A 12,851-nucleotide genomic window follows, 5' to 3' on the forward strand; every position below is an offset into this window, starting at 1 on the left:
CTTTTTTTTAAGTTTAAATTTATTTATTTTAATTGGAGGCTAATTACTTTACAATATTGTATTGGTTTTGCCATACATCAACATGAATCCGCCACTGGTGTACACGTGTTCCCCATCCTGAACTCCCCTCCCACCTCCCTCCCCATACCATCCCTCTGGGTCATCCCAGTTCACCAGCCCCGAGCACCCTGTATCATGCATCGAACCTGGACTGGCTATTTATTTCACATATGATATTATACATGTTTCAATGCCATTATCCCAAATCACCCCACTCTTGCCCTCTCCCACAGAGTCCAAAAGACTGTTCTATACATCTGTGTCTCTTTTGCTGTCTTGCATACAGGGTTATCATTACCATCTTTCTAAATTCCATATATATGCGTTAGTATATGTATTGGTGTTTTTCTTTCTGGCTTACTTCACTCTGTATAATCGGTTCCAGTTTCATCCACCTCATTGGAACTGATTCAAATGTATTCTTTTCTATGGCTGAGTAATACTCCATTGTTTATATGTACCGCAGCTTTCTTATCCATTCATCTCTAGTAGATCTTTTTAGAATTTTCACTTATAAGGTTTTTTTTTCTTTCTTTCTTTCTCTCTCTCTACACACACACACACACACACACACACACACACACACACACACACACACACACGTACATAAACCAGCACATGCATGCAGGGCTTCCCTGGTGGGTCAGTGGTAAAGAATCTACCTGCAATGCAGAGACACAGGTTTGATTCCTGGGTCAGAAAGATCCCCTGGAGATGGAAATGGCAACCCACTCCAGTATTCTTGCCTGGGAAATCCTGTGGACAGAGGATCCTGGCAGCCTACAGTCCATGGCGTTGCGAAAGAGTTGGACACGACTTAGCGATTAAACCATGCATATATATAATTTAAAACATGTATTTTACTATTGCTTACAGTGAACACTGACCTTTTATCTTGTGATGCATTGCAGTCCTAGAAAGAAGTCTGGTTCAGGGTCTCCCAACTTCAACGGAATCAGCATCAAATCTAAGGAAGAAAATAGGTAAAAATTGAAAATCTCTATTTCTACCAGAATAGACCTGGCTTCATGGGGCAATAAAGTTGCTAATGGAGAGAGAAGAACACATGCAAAGAGCCATGAGCCCTATCTTATTAAGTACAGATCTGTGGATTACATGCTTTCATTTCTCCCTAACCAGATGTGTTGAATTCTGAAAAATTAGTTTTTTACTCCCCTCTTCCGAGTGAGAAAATAGTAATGGGAAAGACTGGGATGATGAAATGTAGGAAAGATTTATGAGGGCTGTGGTTAAGGCTTTTGCACCATGTTCTTTGGAAGGAAACAGAGACAGTTTGGCTAAGAATGAAGGATGGAGAGTGAAGGGGTGGAGCAAAGAGGTTGTTGGGAGAAGGAGACCGCTGAACTGGGGAAAAGCCATTGAGAAGGGTCTGTGGAAGGTGAGGGGCCAGAGAGTGAGGAATAACAGAAGAGGTGACTGGGGTCAGGTGAAGTTGCAATGTGTGACATGGTCAGCCATGCCTAACAAGATTCTGCACTATGGATGTTTCCAGAAGATCGCAACATGATAGCAGAGTTGCTTTGTTGGGCTGTAAGTTATTAAAAATATTTTGAGTTAGCTGCAACATTTACACATTGGAAGATTTCATAGAGAAATTCTGAGTTTTGGATACTTCTGCAAAATCAGATCTGGAAACACTGGATCTGCATTCCTGGATAGAAAACTTAAATGGAGCTTAAGAGTGTCTGACCTGTTTACAAGACTAAGCATCTCCAGGTTGCCCCAGCCCCCTCCCCATCCTGAGAACCCAACTACTTAAATTAATACACCTAGTCCCTTCGGGCAGGTGAATGCACTCCTGCTTGACTCTGGTATTCATGTGACTTTGTAACTCTGTTTTCTGCTCTACACCTAATACCTGGCAGATAATCGATGATCAATAAAGGTTTGTTGAATTAATAGAAGATAATGCCTTGTTGTATTATGAACATGCAGGTCTGTTCTTCATGGGAAATTGTAAGATCTTGTAGAGTGAGGATTGTATCTTCTCATCTTTGTAACTTCCATGTCAACACAGCAGAGTAAATATTTAATAAACATTGGTTCAATGTTGCACACATATTGTGAGGCTAAGCAGTTGCTGTCTTTATAAAGAGAAGGAATCTCATTACTGAGAGATGGAAGACAGCAGGTCTGCTAAGCTGATGGCCACAGTGAGCCGAGCAAGATCATACAGCCCTGACCAGGATGGTAAAGGGGCTGCTGGCCTCTGAGCACAGAGCCCATCCTCACAGTAAGCTGATGTCGTTTGATCATTAGCTCTCAGGCTGTAAGAGAAAGCTTTTGGAAGTCCTACCTGTTACTCTCTTTGGTTGCCCGCTTGCCTTTGATTTCATTTCTCTTGGCCTAACTTGACCTGCCTCTGGACTCCTGCTTTCCCTTCATTCACTTTTTACCCTTCATTTGTCCCTCCGTTAAGTCTGGTTACACATCCTTCCATTTTCCTATGCAGCCATCTCCAAACTGACGTCCCAATTTTGTGATTTTTTGCCAGGTTTGGCTCACATTTAAAGCAGAGAAGGAGTAGTGATGGTTGGGAGTGGAGAATGAGAAGGAATTTGAATTGTTTGTTTACCTTTTGTGTTCTGTTTATAATTTCTGAACAAAACCCCTCTCCAATAAGACCATCTGGGGAGGTTCAGGAACACAGGCTCAGGCCCCAGACTTCTTGGGTTTTTGTTCTAACTCTGCCTCTTATCAGTTCTGTGACCTTGGGTAAACTATTTAGCCTCTCTGACCTCAGTGCCTTTGTTTGTAAAGTGAAAATAACATCATGTGACTCATAATGTCATTGTGAAGACTGAATGGGTAAATATAAGTACATTGCCTAGAACAGTGCTGCTGCTGCTGCTGCTAAGTCGCTTCAGTCGTGTCCGACTCTGTGCGACCCCACAGACGGCAGCCCACAAAGCTCCCCCGTCCCTGGGATTCTCCAGGCAAGAACACTAGAGTGGGTTGCCATTTCCTTCTCCAATGCATTCAAGTGAAAAGTGAAGTCGCTCAATCGTGTCCGACTCTTCGCGACCCCATGGACTGCAGCCTACCAGGCGCCTCCATACAAGGGATTTTCCAGGCAAGAGTACTGGAGTGGGTTGCCATTGCTGGCATATAGTAAATGCTCTGATTTCCAAGGCAATCTGTGTCCAAGGTTTTGTGAGCCTCTGTTATCATATCTGCACTCTTATTTGGACCAAACTATATGTATAACTTAATTTTTACCCACTCATCCCTCTGCCATTCCAAGCATAGAGTTCTGGATCACTCATTTATTTAATCAGTATTTACCTGATGATTGCTAAGTGCTGGATATTTTTCTAGGCTCTTGGATACAATGCAGTTTTGTCTTTGTTTTCATGGGTTTCATACTCTACCTGGAGAAGAGGTTCAATAAAAAAAGAGCATCTCAGCACTTTAAAGAACCTCTCAGTGTATTTTATAGTGCCATGAGTGGGGGATTACTTTGTATGCTGTGAGTGTGTGTGTGTGTGTGTGTGTGTGTGTGTGTGTGTAAAATCATTTTAGAGAGGTTGGTTAAGGAGGATTTCTCTGAACGGTGACATTTGGATGGAAACCTGAATAGGAGCAAATCAGCCATGCAAGGAGCTGGCTAAGGGTGTTTCAGGAAGAGCAAATAGTAACTATAAAACCCCCAAGGCTAGAATGAGTTTGACAGTTTCCAGAAAGAAGACATATGTGGTTGGGGCAACTCTGGACTCTGATGGAGAAAGGTACAAGAAGTGATCAGACATGATTTCATAGTCCTCATGGGGCAGGGGAGATGCTTAAATTTTACTCTATATGTCATAGGAACTGTTAGAGGATTTTAAGTAATCCTTAAAATGACATAGTGATTTTATGTTTTCAAAATACCATGTGGTTGAATGACTATTATGCATACATATTGTCAATATTTCTGGAAATAATAATTTAGTTAATTAATTACATGTTGCATGCAATGCATAGACCATCTATAAGTAAGACAGCCCCAAACAACAGTGACTTAAATGACTGAAATACGGTAGCTTATTTCTCTTGTGCATGGAAGTATGGAAGTAGGCAATTCCAGGGCTGATACGGGGATTTGGCTAGATGAAAAACTCAGAGTACAGTACCCTTTCAGCTCTCTGGTCTACTATCTCTAAGTGTAACCTTCAACCTTACGGTCCAAAGTAACAGCAAGAGCGCCAGCCATTGTATCAGTCTTCTAGGCAGTACAGATGAAATTGGAAAGAACATATGCAAATTGTCTTGAGGTTGACATATGACACATCTGCTTATGTCTCTTTAGCCACAACTTCTTCCTATTTCCACAATTATCTGTAAAGAAGGTCAAGGAGTGTAGTCTTTATTCTGAGCAACTATGTGAGCTAAAACCTACGAATTTTGCTACTGTAGAAGAGGGAAGACAGATATTGAGGGTCATTTAGCAATCTGTCTGCCATATAATTCTGTTATTAAACTAAATCCGAGTTCATTAAAGCTGGAAGTGATTTAGAGATTTGCTAGGTTAACCACTTCTGTGGTACCATTTATACAGTTGCTTTAACTCAGTTCCAGAATCTCCAGTACCCAGAGTCTCCTGGAGAGTCAATCAGTAGTTCACTGGGGGAACTGTGATGTCTCCTTGGGTCTTCTTAGCAGGAGCCAGTTATGAAGTTCCCTAGCCCCTTACTCCCTCGCACAATAAACAACATCCAGTGGAACTGTGCGGGATGAGTGGATTTGAGTGTAATTTGAAAATGCCAACTTTAAAAGCCTAAGAAGCATCAATCTCAAAGGTCACTATTGAGAAATCTCATCTCTCAGTTCCCCGAAGGAGACTGTTTGAGATCCTGGTCAGCAAGTAGTAGGTTTGGATCAGGGATGGGCCTTTAACAGGTGGGGTCTTCCAGCTCCCAGAATCAGTTTTCATTTTCCTCTTTTCTTTCTTATTTTAAAAAATATTCATGCCCTGATGAGCAATGCATTCCCTAGAGCAGAATAGAGATGACCCCATGGAGCACTGGGCTCTGTTGATGGGAATTGCTTTTACCTTCTGGAAAGAGAATAGGCCACAAAGGATCAATCTTTTCTCTGTTGTATCTCTTTCAAGTTGAACTGCATTGGACAATGAGTGGATTAAAAAAAAATTCTATGGCCTGGTGTGCCTCAGATGCATTTGCCAATTTTAACATCATTCTCCGAGTTATATAAAACTGGAGAATAAATGCCCAAGCCTTCTGTATGGTGAGCAGTTTACTTCCCAGGCAGGGATCACATTTGTAACAAATCTCCTCAGAGATGCATTTTGTAAGTGAAGTGAAGAAATCATTAGCGAAGCAATATTTGAAGAAGCAGCCTGGCCCAGTTCTGAAAGCAACTCTATTTTAACCTTTAAAAGATATCATTTTACTTACCAGGCTGCTTATTACAATTACACAGTGTTTTCCTTGGCTCCTGGCTCCATTAAACATATGTTTTATAGCAAGTTCTCAATTACATTATCCTGACAGGCTGGCTCATAAGGGCATGTTATAAAGTAGAGAGACTGCAAAGCGCTAAACTGGCCCTCATTAAGTTTATAGTTTTATTACCTTGTTTAGGGCACTTTTTCTTCCCTTCCTTTCACCGGCTTTCTTTTGTGACATTTAATTTATAAGAAGCAAGGGGACACTCTTGTCCTTGTGGCTGGCAAACTCTCCAGCAAGAGGCATTGAAGGGATGTGTCTTTAGCACGTGATGCCCATCCCACTGCCCTCCTCTGGCCGTTAGTAAATGGCTTTTCTTTCCCCTAAAGGTTGCCCACTATGTCAGTACCCTTTAAGTGTTAAACAGCAACAGGCTATGCATTTTGGTCTAAGACTGGTTGCTCTTAGATGGAGATGAGCTCTTCACAAGCTTGCAGGGCACACTTAGGTCAATGGGTATTTAACAAATGATGTGCATCACTTCCCCTAGCTGGTCATCTTTGCTGATCTGCATAAGCAGTTCCTTTGCGCCAGCCCACAGTCAGCCTCTTGGAGAGGTTGGGCTGGATTCTCTCACCGCAGCACTGAGGTCAGCTGAACTATTTTAATTTACAGAACATTACGCATGCATAAATATATTTATATCTCCATACCCCGACAAGGGAATTAAATCAGTTTGAATTTATGTAAAATGTGTTATCATTATTGGACAAGGAAAGAGGATCATGCTCAGATGCACAAATATCATCTGGCCACTGCTAATTATGGGCATGTTAAAAAATGGCTGGTGGTTGCTTCTGAACCCAGACGGAATATGTGGATGTTGATTATGAAGAGCTATTATATATTGATAGGCTAGGATTTATTACTGAAAGTATAAACCGATTGCTCCGGATTGCATAGTAGTCAGACACTGGGGAATCGGTCTTGGAGCTGTTAGACCAGGGTAATCTATCAGGAGGAGGGGAGTGTATTCTATCAATTAAGGAACATGCAATTCTACTGATTCGCTATTGGCAAGCTAATAGAGGTAATGGGTTTTCCTAGACAGTCCAGGTACCATACAGCCGAGTTGGGGAAAATAGTGACATTAGACAAATAGATGAACAGTTCATTAAACCTGAATGAAGCCTGTGATGGGGCCAGAGAGCTGGAGGACCCTTAGCTCTAGAATGTCCTGTGTGGGAGCCTCTTAGGTGGAAAGAGGTGGCTGAACCAACAAGAATGTAGATGCCTTTTGCCATTGATATATGCAGCAAACTAATGTTCATGGGATACTCACAGGAACCCTTTGGTGTGAAAGCATGTCAGCAGTGTATATCACTAAGCTAGTGTCGCAATAATGATGCATTAAACACAACCTCAAAAAACTTAGCGGCTTAAACAAAAATTCTTATCTTTCTTGCTCATGGGTCCATGGGTCATTGGGGGTTTGGCTTTACCCCATGTGTGTAGCTCTTGCACAGAGGTGGGAAGGATGGTAGCTAGCCAGGGCATGTGCTTCTCTTGGCTTTGGCAGATGCACAGATGTCCAAGTCAAACTATGCAGGCACCTTTCTACATCTGCTAGAGTCATGTCCACCCACATCCTGTTGGTCAAAGGAAGTCTTAGGGTCAAGCCAACATCCAGGGGCAGGGAAGCATACTGCGCCCCAGCAAGAGTGTGAATATATAAATTTACTATGGGGAAGCAGAGAAATGTGATCAACAAGCTATATGGTACCTTCTGTAGTAGAAGCTGAGTTTGGATCCCTCTCTTCCTCCTACTCCCCCTCCCTGTCCCTCCCCCACCAAGAGCCCACTAGGCCATACTGCTGTTTGTCCCTAGTCTCCAGAAGCAGACTTTGTGCTTTAATCCTGCTCCTCCTCAGGTGGTGCCAAGTTGGTGTATATTACAGCATATCAACCAACATGGTTTGTAAATTGAACTCAATTTTTAGAATAAAAACTTTTGCACTTCTGCCACTTTTTACTGCAGAAGTCACCAGTGAGTTCCTTTGCTCTCCCAGATATGTCTCGTGTTTGCTTTCCTTAAACAAAAGCTGACAAAACAAGGGTAATAGGATGTAGCTGCAGCCCATCTGAAGTGAGGCAAAAAGGACAGGGAGGGCCAGCGCACTTAGCAGGGAGAGTGAGAGAGCAGTGCACGTGGGCTCTTAAGAGTCTGCTTGGTTCCCTCTGTGTGTTAGTGCGGAGTTACTAGGCAGTGAGCTAAAGTTTACTCGAACAAAAACTCCATGAAGGCAGGAATTTTTGTCTGCCTATGTCCATTGCCACATTCCCTGAACTATAACCAGATGCAGGGAACATGGTGGCTTCTCAATATGAATTAACTGTGTGGATGAATGAATGAATGAAGGTGAAACTAGTTCTTTCGGGACAACCACAGCCTCTAATGATGTCCAAGTTTAGGCTGTAAATAGAAAGTTTATCCTTTCTTTTCATTTAGGGGGTAGAAGGGATGACCTTGGAGAATGGGGAAGCAGAGAGGAGAAGTAGCCTTGGAACCTCAGCTTAGAGGCAGGGGTCAGGAAGGCTAAAGAGAGGGCTAATGTCTATTCTTTGTCTTATATTAAGTAGCAAGGGTCTTGTAGCTCCTTGTCTTGCCTCACCAAAAACGGCCTTCCTATAAGGCCTGTAGAAACTTCCAGGCCACAAAAATAAAGCACAAAACATTTAAAAAGCCAAAAGAAGGGGGATCTTGATTCTTGTAGGTGAGGCAGAAATTATGGCTGGTTTGTAGGGGGTAGAAAAATAAAAGACTTAGATCTAGCTTGGCTGTGGTAAATAGGCAAGCAAAGGGATAAAATAGCAACCAGCCAACAAGAGAAAGCTCAACCCCACCAGGGCAGGGACAGACTTTTACAATGTGGTAGCTTTAGAGCCCAACCCAGATCCTGGGGCAGGCTTCACAGAGACTGCAAATATCCAGCTGCCATTGTTTTGCCACTCATGGGATGATCTGAGGAAGGGAGAAAGGCGATTGGCCAGGAAAAGAAACCATAAGATTGGATTGGCCACCTGACCTCAGGCACCATAATTTCTCTGGTTAGAAATGTAATTTCTGGGCTTTCACCCAACACCCAAGACTGTTCAGTACCAAGCTTCTACACATTTACAACATTCTATAACAAGCACACACTTCTAACCCATGCTGCTTGAATATAGGCCACTGATATAATTCTATTGATTTCTGTCTCATCCACCCTGGAAGATTTTCATCCATCCTAGATTCTAATTTCTAAGACTCTTTTATTTCCTCCTGACCTGTCTTGGCAGCTTTGAATTTTGGGTTTCTCCAGTTGGCCTCTCCCAGACTCCTTATCATCATATTTCCCAAACCCACCTCCTCAAAGTTCCCTAAATCTTGCTTCTCCTTCTAGAGCCCCTCTCTTAATTAATTGATCAACCCCCTGAGATACCTTCTCTTCTCTTTCCCATGCCTAATTAAAAACATGCTGTCATTTTTTTTTTTTTTTTTTGCCCTAAATATTTTCCAAGGCCATTTCCTCATTTCTAATCCTGCAAATGCTGTTCTGGCTCCAACCCTATCATTTCTTGTCGGTGCTATCAAACCAGCCTACCACCTGGTCCCCGCCTCAGGTCTCACCCTCTTCCTATTTATCCTCTTAGCCGCTGCCTGAGGGACTCTATTTAAAATGCAAATCTGGCCAGTGAGCCCTCTGTCTTGGGCTACCTCCGGGTAAGTGTAAGCTCCTTACAAACACGTGGAGGTGCCCCTCCTCCTGCCCACCTCCCCGACCTCATCTCCTGCTGCTCCTTGACTAACACTGACTACCCAGAAGGCTTTGGATGGTTTAGGGTTTGTTCTCTGCACACACTTTGCTGTTTTAAGTCTTGGCCTCTTCTTAACTCTATTGTCTTGTCAGTGGCGTTTTTTTTTTTTTTTTTGTCAGCTTCCCAGCTGCCTGTGTGCGAGCTAAGTCGCTTCAGTCATGTCTGACTTCTGCGATCCTATGGACTGTAGCCTGTCACACTTCTCTGTCCATGGGATTCTCCAGGCAAGAATACTAGAGTGGGTTGCCATTTCCTCCTCCAGGGAACCTTCCCAGGGATCAAACCTGAGTCTCATTTGTCTCCTGCAGTAGCAGGAGGTTCTTTACCATTATGGCCACCTGGGAAGCCAGAATCTGCCTGCCAGTACAGGAGAGAGTTAAGAGGCACAATTCGATCCCTGGGAAGATCCCCTAGGGGAAGAAATGGCAACCCACTGCAGTATTCTTGCTTGAGAAATGCCATGGACTGAGGAGCCTGGCTGACTATAGTCACAGGGTTGCAAAGAGTCAAACGCTGTGCGACTGAGGCATGACACAGGTCTCTCTTACTATCTATCTCTCAGCTCTTGTGCCTTCTCTACAGGGCAGCACTAAGTGCTCCTCGGGGTCCCACAACACCGTGTGGCTCCCTCATCATTTAATAATATCTCACTTTCCTTCTTCCAGGCTTACCGAGCAATACACCATTTAAGGAAAGAGATCTTTTTCATTCACCTTATTACTGCCAGCATCTAGCATAGTGCCTAATGCATGGAAGATGCCCAGTAAATATTTGTTGGGCTGACCAGAATTGACTCTGCATTTTCCTTACTTTTCTTACCTCTGACTTAACAGCCTTCAATGATGAGAAGTCAGCGTGAGGCAGAGGTTTTCTTTTGGAGCCTAAAATCGGTAACTTTGTCATTGTACACCTAACTGAAAAAGAAAAAAAAAAATCAACTTTGATGTTTTTGGAGGCTACATCTGAAGTTGAAAGGTTGACGTTTGCATCATGATAGAAAGTAGTGGTCTTTTCAAATGATTTTGCTTCAACCTTCCCAATAAAACAAATGAACTGTGTGCATGGGATTTTGACGTGCTGGTTTTTCTTTGACACTAAAATGAAATGAATGTGCAAAGGCACAAAAACAGTATGTATCCTCAATTGGATAAAAGCTCACCTTTATCTCCCTCTGACCCTTTTATTTTCACAATACTAAAGAAATATTAAAAATGGTAGGGGCTGGCGAATTTTTAGAAAAGCTATCAGTTCCCACTCACTTTCCATCCCGTTGCTCTAGTGTAACCTTGACCTCCTCTTCCTCTCACCTCTGCAAATACTTCCCAGAGTTGGCTTCCTTCTGCTTTCTGAAGCCCACAATTGACATCCACACAATGGAAAAGTCTCTGTTGCATGATCTTTTCTTGGAATCCATTCCCCTGGGCTGTGAAGGCTTGATCTAAATCACTGATCAACATGTCTTTGGAGAAAGTTCCAGGACCCCTGGACCACCTCTCCCACCCCTAGATAAATGGGGCTTTGAGTAGAGGCATATTTAGGTTCCAAGGGGAGGAAGGAGGGCCTGGGGGGATGTGAGAGTGCATGCCAGGTGGTGGTGTGGAAATAAGCACAAAGATAGCCCCCACTCCTTTTGATCACATTCTCTTCATTGTGTTTCTTTCACACTGGTTCATCTTAAGATCACAGTCTATAAGCACTGTGGCCATCTATAAGCTAAAAATTTGGAGAATGGGATCAAGGGAAACCATGGGCCCTCTTGCTCCCTTCTAGAACTGCTAAGGGACTGGGAGACTGGGCTTTGGGGAAGCAATCTGATGAATGCGTGCAAATATGCATGTCTATGTGTGAGTACAAGAATATGAACTGTTTGTGTGTTTATGTGAAAGTTTTTGTGGGGTTTTGAGAATGTATGTAAATGTTTGTAGGTGTATGTACTTACGTGAATGTGTGTGAGTGTATATTTGTGTCTGTGTGTGTGTTGTGTGAGTGGTGAGTGGATATGAGTGTGAGTGTGTAGTTTTCTGAATGTGTATGTATATGTCTGTGAGTTTGAAGATACAGTGTTTTGAGAAAAAACTCCCTCCTCCCACCTCCAGTTGTTTTCCTGACACAATGTTCTGCAGTGACAGAACCACATGACCTTAACTCCCTCATGAGTGCCATCATGCATCCTCCCCCTGCCACATCATCCAGATAAACCTACATCCTATGTATAAACAACATGCTTTGACTTCTACTTCCAATCATGCTTGTATTCTCTGATCTTCTCTCAGAGAGATGTGCCAGAGTGGCCTCTGCTCTTACAATGAGTTGTTAGTTACAGGACCAGGAAGAGAGGAAGTGTCTAATGTAAGTCCTGGAAAGCCAATTTAAAGAATGGGAAGGCTTGAAATAGAGGGAAGATTGTAGGGCTTGGAAAAAGTTTCTGGACATAAGAGGTGGCAGCTGTAGCTTTGTATATATGCCTTGTAGCCATATACCTTTTTTTGAATGAGAGGGGGATCCTTAAAAGTATCTACTAGAGCAAGAAACTCCTGATAAACGTGTAGAAAAGTGTATTTCCAAAGAATATTCCATAGCAATATTTTCCCTCCTATGTTTATTTGCAATGTGACATTATTATTATATTTGTCTATTTATGCCCCCCTTGAATAAATCTGAGCTGTGATCTATTTTGACTAAAAGAATATGACAAAACTGACACCATGTAACTTTTGAGGCCAGGCTTTTAGAAGTCTACAGTTTATATCTTCACCTTCACTCTCCATTGTGACAAGCTCGTCACATGGAGGTGCCCATGTGGATGGGAACTGAGGTGCTCTATTAACAGCTCACACTGAGCTTTCAGCTGACATCCAGCTCCAGCTCCCAGTCTTGTGGGTCAGTCCTCTTAATACTTCAGCCCATCTGAATCTCTGCAGAACTGTAGACACAGTCAATACCACCAGAAACAGAAGAATCACTCAGCGGAGCCCAGTCAACCCACATAGTTATGAGCAGTAACAAATGGCTATTGGTCCTTGAAGATACTAATTTTGGGGGAAGTTCATTATGTGCCAACAGATAACCAATTTACTAGGTGAAGTTACTGCTGTTGATTGAGCTGGGTAGTGAGAAGGCTTTCTCCACAATTGCCAGAGAGTGAGCAAAAATCAACTTATGCAGAAAGCAGATGATTGGAGAAGGCATATTTCATTTATGTTTTTCAGAGAAGTAGTCATTAAATCTCTAACCTTCATATTATACAAAATAATTAAAAGAAAATGTTAATTGCATTTATTTTTGAATAATGGCTGCTTATCTATATTAAACATTTCTACAGTGAACATTTACTATCTCTGTAACAAGATAAAATATTATTAGAAACAGTTAATGGGCTTCTTATTTAGCTTTTCTGAAAGTGGCATATTACCTTAAGGCATGCTGCACCTCATACTGTGAAGGCAGGGGGATTTTTTTTTTTTTCCTGAGAACTTTAGCGTTTACTTAATTATTAGAAAGTTCTAATGAGGATTTCACTGCCTG

The 12,851-nt window shown here is 42.5% G+C and overlaps 1 protein-coding gene across 5 annotated transcripts in view; it reads left to right on the forward strand.

The window, feature by feature from the left end:
• Positions 1-2,169: 2,169 nt before the first annotated feature.
• Positions 2,170-12,851, forward strand: part of VEPH1 (ventricular zone expressed PH domain containing 1) — a 676,809-nt gene continuing 666,127 nt past the window's right edge. For all 5 annotated transcript variants that reach the window (XM_060394259.1, XM_060394295.1, XM_060394263.1 and 2 more), the window contains exon 1: positions 2,170-2,314. The gene's annotated coding sequence lies outside the window, so the exon portion shown is untranslated. The remainder of the gene's footprint in view (positions 2,315-12,851) is intronic.

Source organism: Ovis aries, chromosome 1 (genome assembly GCF_016772045.2).
Source record: "Ovis aries strain OAR_USU_Benz2616 breed Rambouillet chromosome 1, ARS-UI_Ramb_v3.0, whole genome shotgun sequence".
NCBI classification, from domain to species: domain Eukaryota; kingdom Metazoa; phylum Chordata; class Mammalia; order Artiodactyla; family Bovidae; genus Ovis; species Ovis aries.